Source organism: Balaenoptera physalus (genome assembly GCF_965194825.1).
Source record: "Balaenoptera physalus genome assembly, chromosome: 14".
NCBI classification, from domain to species: Eukaryota; Metazoa; Chordata; class Mammalia; order Artiodactyla; family Balaenopteridae; genus Balaenoptera; species Balaenoptera physalus.
The window spans coordinates 9,015,497-9,039,531 of record NC_138893.1 but is presented as its reverse complement, the minus strand read 5'-3'; the positions used below and the strand labels follow the sequence as shown (position 1 = coordinate 9,039,531).

The 24,035-nt window shown below is 40.8% G+C and overlaps 1 protein-coding gene and 1 long non-coding RNA gene across 2 annotated transcripts in view; both read left to right on the top strand.

The window, feature by feature from the left end:
- The window catches only part of RYR2 (ryanodine receptor 2), a 732,481-nt gene that overhangs the window by 113,506 nt on the left and 594,940 nt on the right, over positions 1-24,035 (top strand). The window lies entirely within an intron of this gene.
- Positions 164-4,943, top strand: LOC309642779. Its single transcript, XR_014253375.1, has 2 exons — positions 164-347; positions 705-4,943. It is a non-coding gene; the product is annotated as an uncharacterized lncRNA (long non-coding RNA).

The window sequence follows — 24,035 nt, the reverse complement described above, 5'->3', positions numbered from 1 at the left end:
TGACTAGGACTTGACTTTTCATTAAAAACAAAATGAATTTGAAGCACATTTTTCTAACGATAATCCCAGATGATTTCACTTCCTTTTTAGATTTTTGTACCTTTCACAATGTGTAAGACATACCTGTCTTCACTGTTAGTCAGCAAATTTTTGAGGAAAAAAAATTAAAAGAAACGTATAAAAAGTTGATAACTAGTTTAAATATAACTAAAGGAAGTACTTTATATCAGCTGGGAGTTTATTGATCAATGCAGTATTTTTAATTTAAAAAATCATGACCCCAGTAATGTTGTCTACTTGAATTGAATTTGAAGCAAAATGTATAATTTGTTAGATATCTTTTCCATGTAAATATCCACCGGAATATTTTTTTTTTTTTTTAAGCTGGTTTCCTCCTTCTTTTTTTTTTTTAATTTTATAGCTACTTTATTTATTTATTTATTTATTTTTGACTGTGTTGGGTCCTCGGTTCGTGCGAGGGCTTTCTCTAGTTTGCGGCAAGTGGGGACCACTGTTCATCGCGGTGCGCGGGCCTTTCACCACCGCGGCCCCTCCCGTTGCGGGGCACAGGCTCCAGATGCGCATGCTCAGTAGTTGTGGCTCACGGGCCCAGCCGCTCCGCGGCATGTGGGATCCTCCCAGACCAGGGCCTGAACCCGTGTCCCCTGCATTAGCAGGCAGATTCTCAACCACTGCGCCACCAGGGAAGCCCCCACCGGAATATTTTAAATTGAGAAACTGCAACTAGATCTCTCTCTTTGCATACTAGAGAAGTAGTTGTTTTGGATGACACGAATACTCTTTGCATATGTTTATCCCTTCACTCATTCACAGATACATGTAAATACCCTTGTTAAAGAGATTCTTTTTTTGGGGGGGCGGCTGTGCCAGGCAGCTTGTGGGATCTTAGTTCCCCGAACATGGATCGAACCCAGGTCCTGGGCAGTGAGAGCACAGAGTCCTAACCACTGGACGCCAGGGAATTCCAGAGAGAGATTCTTTTTCTAACGTAAACATTGACACTAGGTGCTGGCGATACAGTGATACCAAGTTTCAAATGAGAGTCTATTGGTTCCAAAACCCACATCCTTTCACTCTAACAAGGATGGCAGATAGGTTTGTTCACTTGTGGAGCAAGTGAATACAAGATCTGTTATGTACCAAGATCTGTTTTTCTGTAGTGTCCATAGGGTAATCCCCAGTGTAATACTGAGTTTGGATTGTATTCTGAACTGGTACAGAGCTTCCTCTGGGGAGAGGAGGTTTGGAAGCAGGTTATCAGCTTACTCTTTTGGTGGATCATGTGTGAGTCAGGCATTTGTAAGTTTATACAGTATGTTAATATAGAATAATCATGCCATCATGTAATCACATAATTCACCCATCAAATCTTTATTGGACTTTTGTGTGTCAGGTTAACCCTCCTTCCCCACCGCCCCTGCCCAATGATCTTAACCTCTATCATCAAGGAGCTTAAAAAGGCTAAATAGAGATAATTAGGGATGTGATGACCAAAAGCCACTTTAAAGTTAACAAACATAAATAATTTTATTTGTTTTTATACATCTTTATTGGAGTATAATTGCTTCACAATGTTGTTAGTTTCTGCCATACAATAAAGTGAATCAGCTGTATGCACACACATATCCCCATATCCCCTCCCTCTTTTTTTTCTTTAAATTTATTTTATTTTGTTTTTTTGGCTGAGTAGGGTTTTCGTTGCTGTGCAGGGGCTTTCTCTAGTTGCAGCAAGTAGGGGCTACTCTTCGTTGCAGTGCACAGTCTTCTCACTATGGTGGCTTCTCTTGTCGCGGAGCACAGGCTCTAGGCACGCAGGCTTCAGTAGTTGTGGCTCACACGGGCTCAGTAGTTGTGGCTCGTGGGCTCTAGAGTGCAGGCTCAGTAGTTGTGGCGCACGTGCTTAGTTGCTCCGCGGCATGTGGGATCTTCCCAGACCAGGGCTCGAACCTGTGTCCCCTGCATTGGCAGGCAGATTCTTAACCACTGTGCCACCAGGAAAGTCCCTCCCCTCCCTCCTGAGCCTCCTTCCCACCCTCCCTATCCCACCCCTCTAGGTGGTCACAAAGCACTGAGCTGATCTCACCATGCTATGCAGCAGCTTCCCACCAGCCATCTATTTTACATTTTGTAGTGTATGTATGTTAATGCTACTCTCTCACTACGTCCCAGCTTCCCCTTCCCCCCTGTGTCCTCCAGTCTGTTCTCAGCATCTGCGTCTTTATTCCTGCCCTATCAGTAGGTTCTTCAGTACCATTTTTCTAGATTCCATATGTATGCATTAGCATATGGTATTTGTTTTTCTCCTTCTGACTTATTTCACTCTGTATGACAGACTCTAGGTCCATCCACCTCACTACAAATAACTCAATTTTGTTCCTTTTTTATGGCTGAGTAATATTCCATTGTATATATGTGCCACATCTTCTTTATCCATTCGTCTGTTGATGGACACTTAGGTTGTTTCCACATCCTGGCTATTGTAAATAGTGCTGCAGTGAACATTGTGGTACATGACTCTTTTTGAATTATGGTTTTCTCAGGGTATATGCCCAGTAGTGAGATTGCTGGGTCATATGCTAGGTCTATTTTTAGTTTTTTAAGGAACTTCCATACTGTTCTCCATAGTGGCTGTATCAATTTACATTCCCACCAACAGTTCAGGAGGGTTCCCTTTTCTCCACACCCTCTCCAGCATTTATTGTTTCTGGAGTTTTTGATGATGGCCATTCTGAAGGTTAATAAATATCTGATGACCAAAAGCATGTTTAAACTTAACAAACATTAGCCAGCAGTTTCTGATTATAAGTGGCTATTGTTTTCTTTTAGTGTTTGGATTGTATGAAAAAAACAATTTTGTGGAGTGGTAGAATTTTGATAGGAAATGAAATTACAGGTTGTAAGAACATGGCAAAATAACCATTCCCATATCCCACAGCCCTCCTCACAAATTTTGCCTGTAAAAACTCTTCCCTGAAAACCATCAGGGAGTTTCGGCTTTTTGAGCATGAGCTGCCCATTTTCCTTGCTTGGCCCTTGCAATAAACATTTCTGTGCTCCAAACTCCTGTTTTGATTTGTTTGGCCTCAATGTGTGTTGGACACATGAACTTGAGTGTGACCACAGGGATTGGCAAATTGGTCTTTCCTTTTGAAAGCTAGAGACAAAAGGCAGAAGCTGGAAGACACCTCTTTTTATTAGCTCCAGGGTGTGTTAGCTTGCCACGAAGATTTGACTCGCCTTTGAGAGGTCTAGAATTTGGCATATGCTTCAGCCACTGGATGTAAAACACAGACAAAACAGAGGAGGGGAGCTAACGGGCAGAGGGATGGTCTCAGCCAATGTCCTGCCCACCCACGTTGTTGATGGAGGGAGCCGGAGGTGAAGTTGGCCCCTGTTTCTGCAGGACCTGAAAAGTAGTTTCATTCATGTCCTTGAGTGAATCAGATTCCCTGCCTTGAATTCAGAAAGCTCACAAAACCAAGAAGTAACACCGGAGTGCTGATTTGTTAACTGACGCTGAAAAATGCTGGGTCAGCTGGGCTGGATTTTGCAGTTGCCCGTCTATAGTCTTGGTGAGCCGCGTTACTTACTCGTTCATCAAACAGTATTTCTAGGCTCTTGGGGTACAGTGTGAACAGGACAAGTGTTCTAGGGTGTTCTGAGAGGGAGGCAGGGTGAGGGAGCAGAGGCAGGCAGAAATAGAGAACGGGAAAACTATCAGATAACGATGAGCGATGATGTACCGAAGGTGACAGTGGGAAGCTGTGACAGCGAGTGGCCAGCTTGCTGGCTTACATGGCCTGGCATCCCGAAACCTTGCTGACTGTTCAGCCAAAGGGCGCTTGATGAGCTTGGAATCAAGGACCCAACCCATGACTCCCTGCCTTTTTGACAGACATAATAAGCTTTTTGTAGTTATGCTTGTAAATGAGATCTAGTTCAGGCCAGAGCTCTCCAAGTTGATTTTGCTTATCTTTGTTTACAGTTTTGTTTCTGCTACCTTCTTATTTATTTATTTTTATTATTTTATTTTTTAATTGAAGTGTAGTTGATTTACAATATCATGTTTCAGGTGTATAGCACAGTGATTCAGTTATACATATATATGTTTTATATCTCTATATATCTCTGTATATCTATTCTTCTTCAGATTCTCTTCCCTTTTAGGTTATTACAGAACATTGAGTAGAGTTCCCTGTGCTATACAGTAGGTTCTTGTTGGTTATCTATTTTATATATAATAGTGTGTATATGTTATGCTAACTCTCAAAAGGCAATCCCCTTCCTTTTTTCCAGAATCATTGGGGCTCTCTCTAGCTCCTGTCCATACCCCATGTGCCTGCTATGATGTATTTAAAATCATGAAATAAGCCGGCCCCATGTGGGAATATATTTCAGAGAAATATTTGCAATGTTCGTGCTTTTAGGCCTCATGTTATTTATTATTCATTTTGTTTTTTACGCCTGGAATGAGAGTGCTGATGGAGAAGGCAGAAGAGGCAGGTGAAGTGGTGGATGGTTGAAAAATCAGTAACAGGAAAGAAATGAAACTGATTTTCAGGAGAAAAGCTTAAGTATTTTTGACAAATTCATGTGCAAATTTCTGCTGAACTCATAAGGGATGAAATTTCTTAAAAAGGATCATAATCTCCTTGCTTTATCTGAAAGCACTAGAGAAACAGATGGGTGAATTACAAATTTTTGAGACTGTCAAAAATTGGGCCCTGGCTTTCGTAAGGTTGGGGTAAATTATGAACTGCCTATCCCCAGATTACATAATGTTCTTGAATTTATTTTAAATAATATTTTTTCATCTATTATTAAAAGTTCAAAATAAATAGTGTGAGGATGATCTTAGTGCTGCACCCACCACAGTGCCATGGGCATTCGGCCAAATTGAACCTGGGAATGTTGCTTTTTTTTTTTTTTAAATAAATCTATTTTATTTATTTATTTTTTTTATTTTTGGCTGTATTGGGTCTTCGTTGCTGCGTGCGGGCTTTCTCTAGTTCCCGTGAGCGGGGGCTACTCTTCGTTGCGGTACCCGGGCTTCTCATTGCGGTGGCTTCTCTTGTTGCGGAGCACGGGCTCTAGGGCACGTGGGCTTCAGTAGTTGTGGCGCACAGGCTTAGTTGCTCTGCAGCATGTGAGATCTTCGCGGACCAGGGCTTGAACCCGTGTCCCCTGCCTTGGCAGGCATGTTCTTAACCACTGCGCCACCAGGGAAGTCCTGGAATTTTGCTTCTTAAGGATAGTTTCCCATCATCTGACATAGAACACGGGGGGTTTTGCCAGCTTCCCCCGCTTCTCTGATACTATTTGTGAGCAGTCTCCTGAACGTAATATTAGGCAACACCAGCAATAAAACAGATGCTTTCTGCATGAATGTTTTTGGAGGCAGAAAGATGAGCCAATTAAACATTTTGTTTCCTGATGCATATGTACCATTTGTACACATGGATGATCTTTTTGAAATTTGTGATTTGCTACTGTTGACAGTGATATTTTAGACTGAAGTCTCTCGGGGCTGGAGACCAGATTTTTAAATTATTTGGAAAAAGTTTTTTAGTAAGTGAAATACGCCCTATATTTTAAAATGAATGAACCTAACAGTTCACTGTTGAAAAGCAGGTAAAATCTACTGCATATTTTATTTATTCTTTAGACATATTACATGACTGAGTCATGTCATGAGTATTTAAGAAAACAAAATAATTCTCTGACACACCTAAATTTCATGTTGGCAGTTGGACACCATAGAGCATTTGCAATTCTAGTTACAAATTGTACTGCCGTCCAGAAGGTCTCATTGAGCTCAGGGCATTTGCTGCCTCCTATACCAGTTTTGAGGAAATAAAAACATCTGGGTATACTTGTTAGGTTCTAGGGTTTCAGGTTCAACCTCTGTACAGCACGACCTAACAAGAAAATCATTAGTCACCAGAGAGTATGCGTGGCATAAATTACATGAGATAAATGTTTTTGTTTGGGTTTGAACAAAAACTAAAGCTACAAATACACTAACCAACAGAACCCATGTCTTCACTGTGGATTGGCTGTTATCACTTAACATTCTAAGATCGTCTCCCACATGCTATCACCAAAGCTTCTTTATTTGATTTCCAAAGATGTGCTGTGTTGAATATTTGATGAAACAGATTGCAGATGTCTGCAGTGGTGTTTTTGGTGAATCCCTGCTCACAGCTGAGAAGTCTCTCCTCTTGGATATTTCCAGGGGTTGGTTCTCAATCTGGAGAACAGAGGAGAGAAGCATGATTTTTCCTATCAGTGGGTAGGCACGAGAATGATACGTGAACACTCAGAATTTCCTACCTTCCAATAAAAAATCCACATACAGTTAAAGTAGTGGTCCTCACATCAAATGGTAGTGGTCCAGCTTTTCTTAGAGGAACAAAGACTGTTCAACAGTTTGTCTCCAGGGAGGGCAATTTTGCTGAGTAATTATCTGTGGCCATGATGGTGAGGACATTCTTTTGTTTGCTCTAACTTTTTGCCTTGATGAATATGATAGTGTGAGCATTCCTGCTTATAAGGCAGAGAGTAAGCAATGCAGTCTGTCATTAGTAGTTTTCTCTAAATTAGGGAATCAGTGTGGTTCTCTGATGTCTGGTTGCATGTCAGGAGCCCATAGGTGAAAGCTGTGATTCTAAGTCTAGGCTGACTTTCTTTTTCTTAAAGCGAAAAACCAAACAACAATAACAACCCCTTCTTTTCCTGGATACCCACCCAGCCAAAGGGAAACGGATTTATTGGGGGTACTGATGTCAGGAGACCAGTAGTCCTGGGGGTTAGGGCAGGCTGGAACCTACAGCTGTCACAGCCTGTCTTAGAAATGGCCTGGATCTCACTCGATTTGCCTATAAATGTTCTATGTAGATCCTACGTGGGCTTGATAGGCTTGGCCAGCTTCCAGTAAAGAGACTGTTAGCCCCATTCTGTGCCAGTAATGGCCTTCTCTTCCTGCGCGTTACTTGTTAGAAGTTTTGTTAGGGACGAAGCTTTAAGAATAATGCGTTTGGGCTTCCCTGGTGGCACAGTGGGTTAAGCATCTGCCTGCCAATGCAGGGGACACAGGTTCGAGCCCTGGTCCGGGAAGATCCCACATGCCGCGGAGCAACTAAGCCCAAGCGCCACAACTACTGAGCCTGTGCTCTAGAGTCCGCAAGCCATAACTACTGAGCCCACGCGCCTAGAGCCTGTGCTCCGCAACAAAGAGAAGCCGCTGCAACGAGAAGCCCGTGCACCGCAAGGAAGAGTAGCCCCCGCTCTCTGCAACTAGAGAAAGCCTGCACGCAGCAACGAAGACCCAACGCAGCCAAAAATAAACAAATAAAGTAAATTTATAAATAAAAAAGAAAAGAATAATGGGTTTGCTCTGTGTGCAGAGGAGAGACTGGCTTAGGAACTTCATAGCTGCATTTTTGACATCCTGTTTTTCCTGGAGGTCAGTTATTTGAGGGTTAGGAACTTTGGTGTCATCTGTCTTCTGGAACCCCTGCCTATTAGAGTCTGTTATTTCTTAAGAGACTGATGATCAAGTTGATAGATTGTCAAGCCTTTTGCTCATCTTTGCCATGTCTTCTCTAGCCCTCTCTGAGAGGATCGTCTGTGCCTTTGGAGAATGGAGGTGAAAAAATGTGTACCGCATAATACTTGAATTATAGTTTGGGGGGAAATTTAAGGATGGGGTAATTAAAATGTTTTAGATGTCAACGATCTCTTTCTGCTAGTGTTTTATGCCACCGTGAAGAACAGCAGAACTGTCTGCCATCAGATGTGCCCTACTTTCAGATGCTAAATGCTCTATACCAGCTATAGATTTAATTTAGTGGTCAGAAGCAGTTTTGGCTTTTGATCTTTTAGGATGTTGATCTAAATGTGCTAGGAATATTTAAGTCTATACTCTTAATTTCATCCGCATGGGGTGTATGGCATCGGAAACAATTTGGTTATTGATTTTCCTGTTTTTGTTTTATTCTTTGTAGCCAACCAAAAAGAACAGAATTAAATGTTTCATTTGAGATATCTTATCCTATGACTTTTTTCCTTCATCTTTGGGTTTTCCATAATAATAGGAAACTTTGAGTACCTTTGATATGCCATGGTGATTTCTTTTTTTCTTTTGATAGTGACCGAATGAGATGTGTGTGATTGCATCCAATATTAAATTGTTACTAAATTGTAGTTAGTGTGAACATACATTCATCATTTCTAAATGTCATCTAATTATTTAGAAATTACTTTCCCCCCCAAACACCAAAATATCATTTTGTTTTTGTCTTGGCTTATGGTGTGAATGGGCTGCTGTGTGTAATTGCCTTTTTGCTAGGTGAAATATGCTTCTAATTTCTTGCCCTGTTTTAAAAATAAATATGACTGGAATTTTACCTTCACATTTGTAAGTGTATAACATAATTGGAATATTTTAAGCAAAACATGATAAAGCAAGCAGATCTGCTTAGAGCCCTAGAAGTAATTGTACCATTTGTACCTAAGTAGGTTTCTGTTGTATGGATAATTCATATACTGTAGGCGTATGTTGTTCAGTGAAAATCCTAAGAATGAGAAACACGTAAAATCCTACCTTTTATGAACTGTTAGACAGCACATAAAAGTTCGTATCTAAAAATTCCTCTAAAATTAACTGTTTAATATTGATTTAGCTATAGTTTGGACATCTTACCCCCCGCCCCGCCTCATTTCATTTCTTGAGTGCTTATTGTGTAAAGTCATTATTCTAGGTGCTGGGGATTCAGTGGTGAACAAAATAAATATCCTCCTCTCGTGAAATGTACCTTGGAAGGTGGAGAGATTCTGACAATAAGCAAAATAAGCGAGGTGATGGCAGACAGGGATATTGTTCTGAAGAAGAAAACAACCACACAGCAATGGGAAAGAGAGCAATATGGGGATTGAGAGTAAGAGGGAGGGCATTTTAGGCAGGTTCGGCCTGATTATTCTTCTGTGGATGTGCTGCTTGGGTCGAGTCATGAATGATGAAGAGGAGCCAGCTCTGGAAAGAGCTAGAGGAAGAGCCGTCCGTGCAGAGAAGCAGCCAGTGCCAGGCTTTTAGGCAGGGGAGGCTGGGCAGGTTGGAGGGCATCGTGGCAGGAGTACAGCCAGCACGTAGAGCGGAGGGAGGTGCGAGACGCAGGGTTCAGATGAGGACTTGAACTCTCGTAACACCTGGAGCAGTGACTCTCTTCCGTCTCAGCCCGGTGGTCCTGGCAGAAGCTGGAGGACTAATTATAAAATGAGACTAAAGAGAAACAAGATGGTAGTTATTTGAAGTAAAGGTTTCATTTCACTTCACGCTCATCACAAGCCTGTGTTTTAAATGTTTACAATAAATGTTTGTTAAAGTGCTTTGTAAGGATACAAGGAGTAATTAGCAAATAAAAGAGGTTGTTATCCTACAAGTATAGAAAATCTTTCAAAAAAGCATTGAGGAAGGTACCTGTGACTTATGGTCAGATGTTGAACTACTGTGTTGTAGAGCTGGATGAAGATACAGCTGATGCAAAACACAGAACCTGCCTTAAAAGTCATTCTAGGAACCAGAATAGGTGTAGGTATTACGTGTATGTGTAGGTGTAGCAGTAGGTGCAAGTGTACACGTAGAAGTAGGTTTAGGTATATTTATAGATACAGGAGCAGGTGTAGGTGTAGGAGGGTTAGGTGTAGGTGTAGGAGCAGTACAGGTGTACACGTAGAAGTAGGTATAGGTATATTTATAGATACACGATTAGGTGTAGGTGTAGGAGTATGTATAAGTGTAGGAGGAGCAGGAGTAGGAACTGCTATAGGAGGAGGTGCAGGTGTACAAGTAGAAGTAGGTATAGGTATATTTATAGGTACAGAAGCAGGTGTAGGTGTAGGCGTACGTGTAGGTATAGGAGGAGCAGGTGTAGGAGCAGTACAGGTGTACACATAGAAGTAGGTATAGGTATATGTATAGGTACAGAAGCAGGTGTAGGTGTAGGCGTACGTGTAGGTGTAGGAGGAGCAGGTCTAGGAGCAGTACAGGTGTACACGTAGAAGTAGGTATAGGTATATGGATAGGTACAGAAGCAGGTGTAGGTGTAGGCGTATGTGTAGGTATAGGTGTAAGAGGATGGGTGTAGGAGCAGTACAGGTGTACACGTAGAAGTAGGTATAGGTATATGTATAGGTACAGAAGCAGGTGTAGGTGTAGGCGTAGGTGTAGGAGGAGCAGGTGTAGGAGCAGTACAGGTGTACACGTAGAAGTAGGTATAGGTATACGTATAGGTACAGAAGCAGGTGTAGGTGTACGCGTACATATAGGTAGAGGTGTAAGAGGATGGGTGTAGGAGCAGGAGTGGGATCTGGTGGAGGAGGAGAAGTATGTGTATGCAAGACACCTGTGGTTGTAATCTGTATTCTAAGTAGTTCTAGGATTTCTTAGAGGTTTCTGAAGGGTATTGGTTATGGTAAAGAGAGAGAGGCCAAATGGGTGGGCTTTTCTTGAAAATAGGTCCTCCCATTAAAAAAATTTTAAAACATAGTGCTTTAAAATGTCAATTACAATGTATAATTGTATATATGGAATGAATATGTGGAATGAAACACTTGCCAAACGAGTGAAACCCATCATCAAGTCTATGGGGGTAGAGGACTTTCCGGTTTTAACCCTTCTGGCCACACAGTTACAACCCCCTGAGTCTGCCCCGTTGGTGACTACCTGCAGAGAAAATACAGCAGTGATATTAATATCTGGATCAGAATGCCTGTGATTTATATTATCTCACTTCCATATACTCATTTTCTTACTAGGTTTTAGAAACCTTTGCAGCTCAGTGCATTAGGTAATCTGCCTATTGATATATTGGCTATTAACTATTGCACTATTAAGATATTACCAGTAATTCTCAAGGGACAAGCAAAACTCTCCGAGACGCCTCTGGAAGTTGTTATTCAAAAACCTGCGTTCATCAGAGTTTCTCTAATTATGCAGAGCAGTGATTTAGAAAAAGGCTGCAATAGATTCATCTGCACTTGCCTCGTTGCTTCAGATTTCTGTGTTCACAATAAGTAATGTACTTATGCTTCCCAAACAGGTGGACAATCAGAGAGCTCTATGCAAACACAACTAGATTGTTAGCTGGAATATCAAGGCTTTGACTCAGGAGTTTCTCTGCTTTGCACCCAAAAGGTTAAAAGCACTTTTCATTCTTGTCCCCATCGTGTTTCCTGAACCAGGCTCTCTTTGCCTTGACATCAGTGTCTGCTAAGCAGCAACTTGGCTTGGCTGTGCCCTTGAACGTGTGCAGACCTTTGAGAAGAGAGTAGCAAGTTCATCAGTCTGGCTTAAATGGTCTCCATTCTCACCACTGCTATTTGGGCATAATTAAATCACTATTTCATTCTTCCCATCACAGAGCTCTTATTCCTCTTTAACCAAGTTCTTAATGTATGGTCATAAAAGATAAATTTCATCAGTAGGTCGTCTCCCTAGACTTTGAATTTTGTTTGCTCTTGGGTGGGTGAAGCTCCTTACGCTTCCCAGGTATGGATTCACACAGACTAACTTTTTATGCATGATTTTTCATTTCCTGTGTAGGCATTAGAAAATTGGCCAGACGCATTAAAAGAGTTTGACCTTCCATGGTAAAAGATTAGTGTACTTAATTTTATTTAATTTAAAAGAGGTAATTCCAAGGGTACTTGATTGTGGTATATTCATCATCAGAATTAAAAATGTTTCATTTTTCTTCATTCACTCTAGTTTAATATTTAAACAAGGTATTAAATGAGTTTAGAGAGCAGTGCATTTATGATAAATTCTGAGTGTGGCTCAGAGTTTTCCTCAAGGATTATGAGTTTTAATCTGTTCTCAGATTAGTGGCAATGTTAAAAAAAAAAATTGTAAACAACCAGTGGGTTCTTGTTACTATCCACTTGGCCTCCCTTTTGTGATCTGTTTTCTTGCCCAGCTCCAAGGCACCATCTTTAGTTACTGTCTCCTAGTTTCCAGCAAGGGAACAATGTGCCAACTAGTTACCGCCTGTGAGGAGCATTATTAAGAGGTTAGAGGTGAGATCCGGAAAATTAACGTCACCTAGTTCATCGACCAGTGTGCAGAGGAAAAAAAAAGAGATGATAATTTAAAAGATGTTCTTTCATCTTCAATACCTATTTTGTTTAAAGAGGAAAGCCGGTGCTCTAATGAGTACCACATCCTCATAAAGCCAGTAACAAAATAGAATACCTTCATGAGGAGGTGTAAAAAGAGACGTGAAAGGCAAGAAAATATTTTGAGAAATTTACCAGATTTTCTTTTGCCCTGGAATGCTTCTGGCAAAACCAGGTTTATTGCCTTATTTTCTTTAAGTTCACTGTGCGTACAGCGTTGGGATAGGAGGAGCTGCCGGCATCATCTGGGTATGGATGTGACTGGGGAGCCCCAAGGAGGTTCCTGAGGACCCCAGACTTTCCCCTTTCGGGGACAGTGGTTTACCTATGCCATGCCATATCCACGGAATGATGGGTGTTAGATCCTCGGTAAGGTTGTTTGCTGTGTTTAAGTACTTGGGATATCAAATGCCAGAGGCTGCTACTATGAGCTCTTGGCTGGTGTGCACCTGGGTAATCATATCGCCCGTTTCAGCTTCATAGTAACATGTTAAGGTTATTATTATTACTATTAAGGTATTATTTACCTGACTTTTCGGATGAGGAAAAAGAGATGCAGAAAGATTGGAAACTAGGTTCCTTGCTGTAGCTGCTATAGATGCAACGAATGACCCTTTCACTTAGCTTCTCAGTGCACCCAGATAGCGTTAGGGGCGGCTCTGAGAATAAAAAAAAGGAAGCACCCACATAATTTATGTGTGCATCTTGCTTTGTAGCTAACTGCTTCTACTGGGCTTTGGGACTGAAGACAATTGGTTTGAGGCCTGGCACTGTTGCTTAGTAGCTGTGTGCCTTGGGCACGTTCCTTAATCTGTCCAAACCCGAATCTCCTCATTTGTAAAACAGAGACAGTCATAAAATAGAACCCATCTCACTGGGTTGTGGGAGAGTTACAAGAGATATGTTAGTATCATACCTGTCAGTTCTCCGTGACTGTTAGCTAGTGATACTCTGATGGTTACTTCTTTGTAAAAAAATTTATTTTATTGAAGTACAGCTGATTTACAATGTTGTGTCAATTTCTGCTGTACAGCACAGTGATTCAGTCATTTATATATATATATATATATATACACATACACACACACATATATATATATATATACATACTTTTTCATATTCTTTTCCATTATGGTTTATCACAGGATACTGAATATAGTTCCCTGTGCTATACAGTAGGACCTTGTTGTTTATACATCCTATATATAATAGTTTGCGTCTGCTAATTGTGATGGTTACTTCTTTGAGAAGACGCACTGACCACCAGCTCAGAAGAGCTGCAGGAGAGAGTAGTGAGGTCACGTGACAGTCTTTCACCTCAGGAGTGATTGGCCTCTTTTTCTGCATCTTAAATTTTCCACATAGATGGGCTGGGAAATCCACACACTGTCAATACCTGTCTGTATCCTGTGCAAAGGCAGTTTTTATGCATGATTTTTCATTTCCTGTGTAGGCATTAGAAAATGGGCCAGACGCATTAAAAGAGTTTGACCTTCCACGGTAAAAGATTAGTGTACTTAATTTTATTTAATTGAAAAGAGGTAATTCCAAGGGTACTTGATTATGGTTTTCAACATTAAGAGAATTAAAAATGTTTCATTTTTCTTCATTCACTCTAGTTTAATATTTAAACAAGGTGTTAAATGAGTTTAGAGAGCGGCACATTTATAATAAATTCTGAGTGTGGCTCAGAGTTTTCCTCAAGGATTTTGAGTTTTAATCTGTCCTCAGATTAGTGGCAATGTTAAAAAAAAAATTGTAAACAACCAGTGTGTTCTCATTACTATCCGCTTGGCCTCCCTTTTGTGATCTGTTTTCTTGCCCAGCTCCAAGGCACCATCTTTAGTTACTGTCTCCTAAACTGGGCTCCCTTAGAACTGAACTTTGACTTCAGATACTCCTACTCTCTCTAGATGATCTTTCCCATTTATGAACCTTCCCTCCTCCAGTGCCCACCTGCTGCCCCCTACCCTTAACCTCAGCCTTCAGTGACCCCGGTGTCCTGTTGGAGGTCCACCATCCTCCCCTGCGCTATGGCCCCTTCCTGTGGGTAGTGCTCAAGACAGTGACTTGCAGTTGTGTATTTAGTTCTTTATTTTCCCCTTCGACCTTATCTGAAAATTTCCCATCTCGTGTTCTTTCTAGCATACCTGTTGCCTTTTCAAATAACAGCGAAGTTGGGGGGGATACGTTTAAATCGTGCTAAGTATTTAGGAATAATTTCATAATGGGACTCTTTTGGACTCTGCTGTTATAAATACTCGAACAGTGACCCAGGATCAGGAGTCAGTCATATTTGTAAAGGATTTCAGTTACTAGTGAGGGCAAAGTGATCGATGTCACAGACTCCACGTTTTAAAAAAACCAAGTCCCTGAGTTATGTAAGTTGATCAACGAAGGTTAAAAAACACTCTGTGAATAAGGTTTTCTATTTGCAGCATTTCTTAACAAACATTTGTCTCCAGATTTTAAGTGTTATCATGAGTCAGCCTTTATGATTGCAAAGCCTTGGTCTTGTTAATAATGTATAACTTCCAAATGAGTCATGAGCTTATGCATAGCTTTTGAGTATGCAGATTTTATAATACTCATACTCTGAAGGCTTATATTTTTCTGTTTATTTAAAAGTGTTAGGTCTCATTTGCATTGCATTTTACAGCTATATTATGTCTTATTTATTTATTTATTTATTTATGGCTGTGTTGGGTCTTCATTGCTGTGCGCGGGCTTTCTCTAGTTGTGGCGAGCAGGGGCTACTCTTCGTTGCGGAGCGCGGGCAGTAGGCGCGTGGGCTTCAGTAGTTGTGGCATGCGGGCTCAGTAGTTGTGGCTCACAGGCTCTAGAGCGCAGGCTCAGTAGTTGTGGCGCACGGGCTTAGTTTCTCCACAGCATGTGGGATCTTCCCGGACCAGGGCTCGAACCAGGGTCCCCTGCATTGGCAGGTGGATTCTTAACCACTGTGCCACTAGGGAAGTCCCTTATGTCCTATATAATCACATTCAATCTAGATAGTGTCCCCTGAGGGCTTTAATTATATGCTGTAGTTGTTGAATTCTTTTATGTACTTTTCAGAAATAATCTCTTTTTATTTTTATTATGGTGGATCTTAAAAATGGTTGCTCTGTAACCTGCTGTTATAGATGTCAGTCTTCTGGAAGAGTTTTCAGATTTATTTTCTTTTATGGCCTTTAGGACATTTTGTATTACTTTAGAGTCATGCCCATAACCCCGTGTGTGATTTTTTTTTTTCTTTCAGTGTGTGTCTCTCTATATATACCTACATACTTATATACCCATGCTTTCATGTGCATGTGTGCATTTGTAATATATTTGAAAATCAGTTGTGTTGCGCTTGTTTTAGTAGAGATCATTGAACCATTGATGTGGTTTATATATACCATTCTTTTGGTATATAAAGCACCATTTTTTAATGCCTGTGGCCTATCTTGTATATAATTTTGAATGACTTTGAAACTACAGATATCTCTGATTGCAATCAGAGTGCCCTAAGACAGTCCCAGCTAGCACAGCCTCTGTTGGGTCCCAGGTTCACCCTGCATTCCTCATTTACAGAAGAAGGACCTGTAAGAAGGTCGTTCCCTATATTGACAGCCGTAATTTGGAAAACCCATAGCAGGCCTTCTGCTTTCCTACCCAGTAGCATTGGCACTGTCAGTGTTGGGCACATTGTAGATGTAATGGGTTAGAAAATTAATTTTAAAACTATAATAATTTCCTATTAGCTCAGACAAATGGCCAGTGTTCTATTACTCACATTCACATTGTAAAATTTTCTCAGGTAATTTTTTCTAATTATAATTGACAATGATTCCTTCTTTACTTTAAAATACACTATCAAATATAAACATCCATGGTTATGAAATTACAAAAAATGGTCGAAAGATGATTTTATTGGGTTCTGACACTTAGTTGTATTGAGTATTGTTTGAAATAAGTACATCCTTGGTCTTGACTTGGAAATCTTGCTGATTAAAAAAAAACCCAAACATTAGTATCACTAGTTTTGTTAGTACTACATGAGCTTTATTATTTTTATTGGCTTTCCTGAATTTGTGATCAATTTTTCAGTACTTTCTGTACCTTGGGAACTATGTGTTCTTAAAAAAATAAAAAATCTTTAACACTGCAGGTGTTAACATTTTGCTTGGGATCACAATGAAAATATTGACACTTTATTTGATAGAGTTGATAGAAAATTCTTCATTTGCATTTTACTACTGTGTGTCTGGTGAAGATGTTCTTTAACTTTGTATGAAAGCTTATTAGAAAGTTCAGGAATACACAGTATTTCCAGAAAACTGTGTACCTGAAACAAGTTAATATGGGGAACAGGTACATGTGTCAGATGTTTAACTAGGGGGGAGGAAATGGTATCTTGATATTTACTGAGATTACCAGTGCTTTTGCAGATAGAATAACTAGATCTTTTTGTAAATAAAAAGATAGTCTTTAGTGTATGCTAGGTTGTCCTTCAAAATAGTACCTCCTTATCAATCTCACAAAGCATGGAGATTGGCTTTGGCTTTGACTGTATTTCCCTGCTCTCTTGCTGGCAGTATCTTTGCCCAGCTCCTTCTGAATTGGTTACTCCATGATAAAGTCAGCTGTCTGCTTTGAAATTGCTCTGTGATTTTAGGACATAAAGCAGCATACATAGCAAATTTGATCTTAAAATTCTTTTCAAAGTTATTAAACTTTAGATATTTAAAATCATGTTACAGTTATGTAAATTATAAAAGCTAGGAATAAACTGAAAATGTGTGAGTACACACCCCCCAGCGTAAGGAGCATTTTCAACTTCACTAGATCCCTGTGAGCGTTTTCTTGATTGGAATTCCTAGTGTTACTGAGTGAGTCCAAGGTTGTAGTGCCGCCACATGACAGGCCAATAAATTGAGAGACAGGTTGTTGGGACAAGGAACAGTGACTTTATTTGGAAAGCTAGAAGACTGAGAAGATGGTGGGCTAGTGTCCCAAAGAACCATCTTCCCGACTTAGAATTCAGGCTTCTTTTATATGAAAAGGGGGAGGAGATACGGTTGGTTGTTGCAAACTTCTTGGTGTCAGAATCCTTTGTTCCTGCAGCTATCCCTGTAGATCACGTCATGATGTTCCTGTAGACCTCCAACAAGACAAATGTTATTCTCTGTTCTGCAACTTTTAATCTCTGTATGAACGGAAAAGTGTTATATCTGTAAAGGTCAGAGCCTTGAGAATAGGCTATCCTGTTTATTTCAGGCTATAGGCAACATTATTAACTTGTAGCAAAAGTCATAGAATACAAAGGTTAAAGTAAAAGAAACAGATCTAATATGGAGTCAGATTTGTTCTTCTCTATTACACTAGTTCGCAATCAATAATCTCTATCTTGACTTTTGTTCTCGTTCTCTTGCTTTCCTGCTTTTAAAAGCCACATATGACTTACTTGCTTGTTTCTGAAATTTAAAAATGATTTCACATGCTATAAGTGTAATCTTTTGCAACTTGCTGTTTTCACTTAACATTATGTTTCTGATTGATCCACATTGATGCTCGTAGTTACAGATCAGTTATTTTCACAAGTGTATAGTATTCCATTTCGTAAATATATATATATATATATATATATATATATATATATATATGTATGTATCACGATTTATTTATACACATTACTTGCTGATGGTGATTGGATTGCTTCTTTTTTTTTTTTATCTATAGCTGCTACAAACCATCCTGTATATGTCTTCTGATGTACAGGTGCAAGAAGTTTTTAGTATTTACACCTAGAAGGGAAATTACTGGGTTGTAGGGTATGGGCATGTTTAAGTTAACAGTATAATGCCAAATTGTTTTCCAGAGTTTTCAAAGAAATATATATAATGTTTATACGTGGGAAAAATATGTTTTCCAGCATAACAAATTTACATTATATTATATGACAGAGCCAGATTGTTTTCCAAAGTTTTACGACATGTAGTCGCACCAGAGAAATGTAAGAATTCTGCATGTTCAACATCCTTGCCGTACTTGATATTGTCAGACATTAATTTTTGCCAGTTAGGGTTATAAAATAAAATCTCACTGTGGTTTTAATTAGTATTTCTCTGATTCCTGATATGCTCATATATCTTTTCATATGGTTATTGGCTATTTATCTTTCTTCTTCTGGAAATACTTTGTCTATTCAGTTGTCATTTTTCTTATTTTCTTTGTATTTTCAAGATGCTGCTTCTTTGCCCGTGATGTGCTGTGAACATCTGTCTTCCTTCAATTATTGGCTTGTCTTTTCCACACTCTCTATACAGCTCTATGGTGAACAGGCATTCTTAGTTCTTACAGTAGGAGAATTTGTGTATTATTTTTCTTTATAGTTAGGACTTTTTTGTGTTTGGTTTCAGAAATCCTTCTCTCCTCCAAGGTTATAGAGATTCCAAAAAAATTTTCTTCTCAGAATTTCAAAGTTTTACTTTCAACCTTTAGGTCCTTAATAACCATCAGTTTTATTAGTGTGTACTCTATGGTGTGAGGTAGATATCTAATATTATTTTTCCATATGTATTATGCTATTGCCCTAGTGCTATTTATTGAATTAGACCATCTTTGCTCATTGCCACCTTTGTCCCCTGTGTGTTTCTGACCTCTCTATTCTGTTAAGGTTCTCTTTCCCTGTGCTAACACTATCCTGCCTGAATTACAATAGCTATTGTGGTGTGTGATATCTTTTAGGGCAACCCTTGCTCTTCTTCAAGAGTGTCCTGATGAGCAAGTGTTATCTCTGCCATATGGCAGGTCACAGAGGAACAGAAATAGTACTGGGATTTCTGCATTGCTTTCACCCATCCTCTGAAGTATTTCAGGTAGTTAAGAGACATACTTGGAGAGCTTGTTGGACAAAGATTGACTAAAACAGCTATCCGCTGATGAGGTTAATCACATTGCATTTAACCCAGTCTTTCTCATTGTATTTTTTATAGGCAAGTTTGAAGATTTAGCAATAAATTTAGATGCTGGTGTTAGAGTCTATGTAATCTTCCAGGAAATTCTCTAAATTTAGGAGGCTAGGAATGCCTTCAGAAGCCCTTGCAATGGTCCTGCAGAAGAGGGGAGGAAGAGCCAATATTTATCAGAACTTACGGATTCTAACTATTAAACCCTTTGTCGTGTGATTTCAGTTAACTTCTAACATCTCGGCGATAGGATTATTCCTCTTGTCGTACAGCTGAGGAAACTGACTCGAGGGGAAGGTAACTCAGCGGAGGTCACATGGCTCCCAGGTGTCTGATCAGGGCTCCACGCGCATCTATGTCCAGAGCCCCCATGCTTCCCACTCACACCAGCTGCCCCAGCCACTGTGCCCTGCCAGCTGGGCTCTGGGGCTGGGCATAGAGGGAGGCACGCAGAGGTAGGGCAGCCCTTCCCATTCAGTCTGGGTCTCGTGCTTCCCATTATCCTCGCAGAGCTCCATCCTGGGACTGAGTTCTGCTTGACTGGCCAAGAGGAAGCGAAGAGAGTCAAGAGGATGAGAGTGCCCTTTGTGAGCAGGAGGGTAGGGCAAGGTGCCAGAGTGGCCCTGGCTTTCTGACCAGATTTCAGGTCTGTGACACTGTTAAGCGATAAGACTTTGATTCCGGCTGGTCTGTTGATAGGGGATCTAGCTTACTGAACTGCATCTTTGTCATCCACGATGGGCCACCGTGAGATGCTAAGGGCAGTTCAAGATCCCCAGTGGTGGAGGCTGGTTGGGAGATAGAGCCTTGGATGATGGCCTGAGAAGTGAACGCTGCATTTCAGTCCCCTGGTCTGGAAAGCAAGACTCTTAGGGGGCTGAGAGGAGGGGGGAAGGGCGTGAGAACAGGACAGGTGATGACTGACGGTGGAGGATTCCAGGCTGCCCACCCCAAGCTCTTATAGCCCTCGTCTGTTCTCCCTCCCTGAGCTGCTCTGTGTGGCCTGCGTTTCGCATTTTTCTCTCTTCTGGGCCTTGGTTTCTCTGTTGATTGCTCTCTGGTAACTGACCTTGTGGCCCCTTTGTTTCTAATACACAGCTCGACTTTATATCTTCTGAGACTTACTTTCCCAACTTTTGGTCTTTTAGCGTAACTCCTCTTTTTCTGCTTTGTCTTTCTGGTCAGCTCAGATCATCATCAGCATCTGTCATCTGTCATCTCAGATGATGATAATAATAAATACAACAACAACAGCAATAATAATAATAATTATTATTATTGCTGACCCTCGCTGTGTAGATTGAGCCCCTGCTCTAGGTGCTTTCATGAATTATCTCATCTAACGCTCACAGTAGCTCAAGAGAGAGGGTCCAATGATTATTCCCATGTTAAGTCCTTTACTGAAGGTCAAGCTTGTTGGTGGGCGGTGGAGCCAAGCTTTGAACTCAGGTGGGGAGCTCCAGAGGACTCTTTCACATCCAAGCATCCCTCACCAGGGATGTCCGAGCTGCGCAGGATGTGTCAATGATTTGGTTTGGATGATGTGGCAGAGCTGGGCCTGCTGGGACTTCTGTTTGCATAGTTGGCTCTGGTATACCTCAACTAGAAACAATGTGGTACAAAAGGTATCAAGCCAGCGAGCCCTCCAGCTTCAGTGTCCTAGAAAAACCACCACTGCACGATGGCTGCTTAAGATAATTCAGGTCTTGTATACATGCTGAATGGTTGCAAACTAGCTTCTGTATGCAAAGGGTTAAGAAAGTGGATGATACGGTTTTCAAAAAGAGAAGGATTAGTGGTGACATAATTTTATTCAAATCTGTAATTCCTGTAACAGCTGACTTGTTATGTAGTGGTTGATTCAGAAGGACCAGAGTCAGGATCTTGCCGGCAAAGAGCAGTGGCTTGTTGTCACCAGACCTGGTTCATGGTAAATTGTAGTTCGGTTGCAGGCGGCTGTGGCGTGGAACTGCAAACTTGGTCTTCAATTTCTTTTTGAATTATGAAACATTTGGTACACGCAGAAGAATGCATGCTATATATATGCAGGTCATGTGGCTTAAACATAAAATGAAGCTCCCTGTTCTTCCTGATCCCATTCCAGGGCTCACCTCCCTTCCCTGGAAACTGCCACTAGCCTGGTCTTATTTTTTCATTCTCTTGCTTTCCTTTATTTTTACTGGAAGAATCACAAATATACTTCTAAACAATATATTTTTCACTTTTGGACTTTATAAAAATAATATCACCTACTATAATATGTATATATATATTATTTGGTGATTTGATTATATTATTAAGTGGTGTGAACATACAGAATTATAAAAAATCTATTTTTTTTGTTTTCAGAGTTTGGATTCAGGGCAGTATATTTGAGGGACCCACAAAGAAGGCCAGGAAGATTTTAAAAGTAGGAAGGAGCCGAACATTTAGGCATTCCAGAGCAGCATGTGGAGGGTAGATTTTATTCCAAATCCAGTAGTACTTCATCAAGGGATTCTAAATAGGGACCTGATATGGTGGAATTTATAAGGAATTACCTCATCTTTATCTTTTACAATACCCTGCTTATCTGAGGAAGCAACCATGAAAGCTGATAACTCTGGTATAGCATGATAAGTGGAAACATTAGTGGGTCAACCAGACTGCAATTCAATTTACTGTGCACTGATTCAGGCAATGGCAAGTGGCTCTTCTTTGATGGAAAAATCCTGACTTTGGTCCTGAAGCAATCAGCACATAACAGGTTGGCTGTTACAGGAATTACAGATTTGAACAAGTTATAAATCACAAAAGCCTTCTCTTTTTCAAAAATATATCATCCCAGTTTCTTAACCCTTTGCATGCAGAATCTACTTTGCATACATCTGCTCTATTTTATTTGTTAGTGAAATCCTAGACAAGCCGTAGTTAAAAGTTCGGTGGAGGAAGAGAACCTGTGAAAAAGGTCTGGAAAGGGTAAGTTAGAAGAAAAGCACTAGAACCAGGAAAGAAGAATTTAGAGGAAGGCATATTTACACTCGGTTTATTAAAAAGGTGGCGACCAGCAGGTGCAAATGAAGCCTGCTGGGTTGCGAACTACAAATAGCCCTTTGGATTTGCCAGTTGGGAGGCCATTGCTGACCTTTTGATGGCAGTTTTAGGAAAGACCGGGGGCGGGGGCGGGGGCGGGAGGGGGCGGTGTGTGGAAACCACCGAGCACCTAATGAAGGAACACGTATTTAAATGTTAATATGACATATTCAGATGAGGAGAAAGAATTTCCAGAGAGTGCAGGTAAGGACTATACATGGAAACGAGCTGAGGAGACACTGTTCAGGTAACCTTAGAAAGAACGTAAAATGTTACCGTTGAGATGAGGGCTGATGGACAGACGGGGGACGGATTGGGTGACCTTGCAGTGCCCTTCCCGAAGTCAGATCCAGTATTATGTCTCATGCTTTGTTCCCTTTGCTAAAATACCAGTGACATGGGACGGGGGTGGGAGAGAAGGGGCGGCTTTTCTCTGTAAAAGAGGGCAGCTGGTACTATGATTCCTTGGAGTTTATCTGACAACTGAAGGCAAAGCTTCACGCGGCACGTCAGTTTTCTGGATGAGTCCGCGACTAGAACTGCGCAACCCCAGGTACTTAAGGGAAGGAGGTTCTAAACACTGTAAGACTGTGCCGTTAAATGGATCGGGGCTTACGACACAGTCCTTTCCACGTAATTTGTTGCTTTAGGAAGCTGCCTGGGTCACTTTCCCTTTCTGGGAGTGCCTGTCCTAGTGACGATGTGGAACCTTGAAGGGGGTGTGCTGGGTGGGGCGTGGCGGGCCTTCAGGGGGGCGGCAGCAACCTGGCCTGGCACAGTGCGTGGGGCCTCTGGGGGCATCCTGCCTCCCTCGGAAAGCCTGTGTTCCAAGACTCCATGGCTGTGAAGAAGGGTATTGGGTGCAAAGGAGCAGGCGAGGCTGGAGTGAGGAGGCGACTGAAGGCTGATTCATCTTGCTGCAGTCTTGGGAGGGCATGAGGCTCCTGTTCTTTCTCTCAGTTATGAGATGGGAAGATGCCGACTCAGCTTTATCTACTCGAGATGATGCAGGTTTTCTCAAATTATGGAATACAATTTACAAGAAAAGAACAACTTTCCAGGAACCATTAATTTCATCAAGGATTTTTTTTTTTTTTCTGGAGGCTTACATAATTTATTTTCTGTTAAATTATAGGCGTAGTTGCAGAATAGTTTTGACGAAAATAATACTTAGGTCGTCCGCTTTTATTTAAAAATTAGGTAATGATTGACTTCAGCTATTACTGAAGTACCATTGGGGTACGATGGTTGTCTATAAATGATCTCTGATGTTCACAGTCTTGTTTTTGTGCATTATTATTGTTTATCATATGGTACTGCTTCTATTTTTCCAGAATCATACATTTCTTTGTAGCTTTTTATTTTTTTAATTTTTTGATTAAAAGTATACAGAACCTACTGTATTCCCATCTGAAAAAGTCTTCATACGAAAAAGTCCTGACCATCACTATTTTACAGGTATAATTGGCATAACATATTTCGATTTCAGCGTGTTTCTCCTAATTTACTTTAGTTAGGTTTTGTGCCCTGTTATGGACTGAATGTGTCCTCCTCAAAATTCATGTGTTGAAACCTTATCCCTAAGGTGATGGTGTTAGGAGGTGATTAGGTCATGAGGGTGGAGCCCTCATGAATGGGATTAGTGCCCTTATAAAAGAGGCTCCAGAGAGCTCCCTCTACTGTCTGCCATGTGAGGGTACAGTGAGAAGTCAGCTGTCTGTGACCTGAAGAGGGTTCTCATCAGAACCCAACTATGCTGTCACCTGACCTTGGACTTGCAGCCTTTAGAACCATGAGAAATAAATGTCTGTTGTTTAC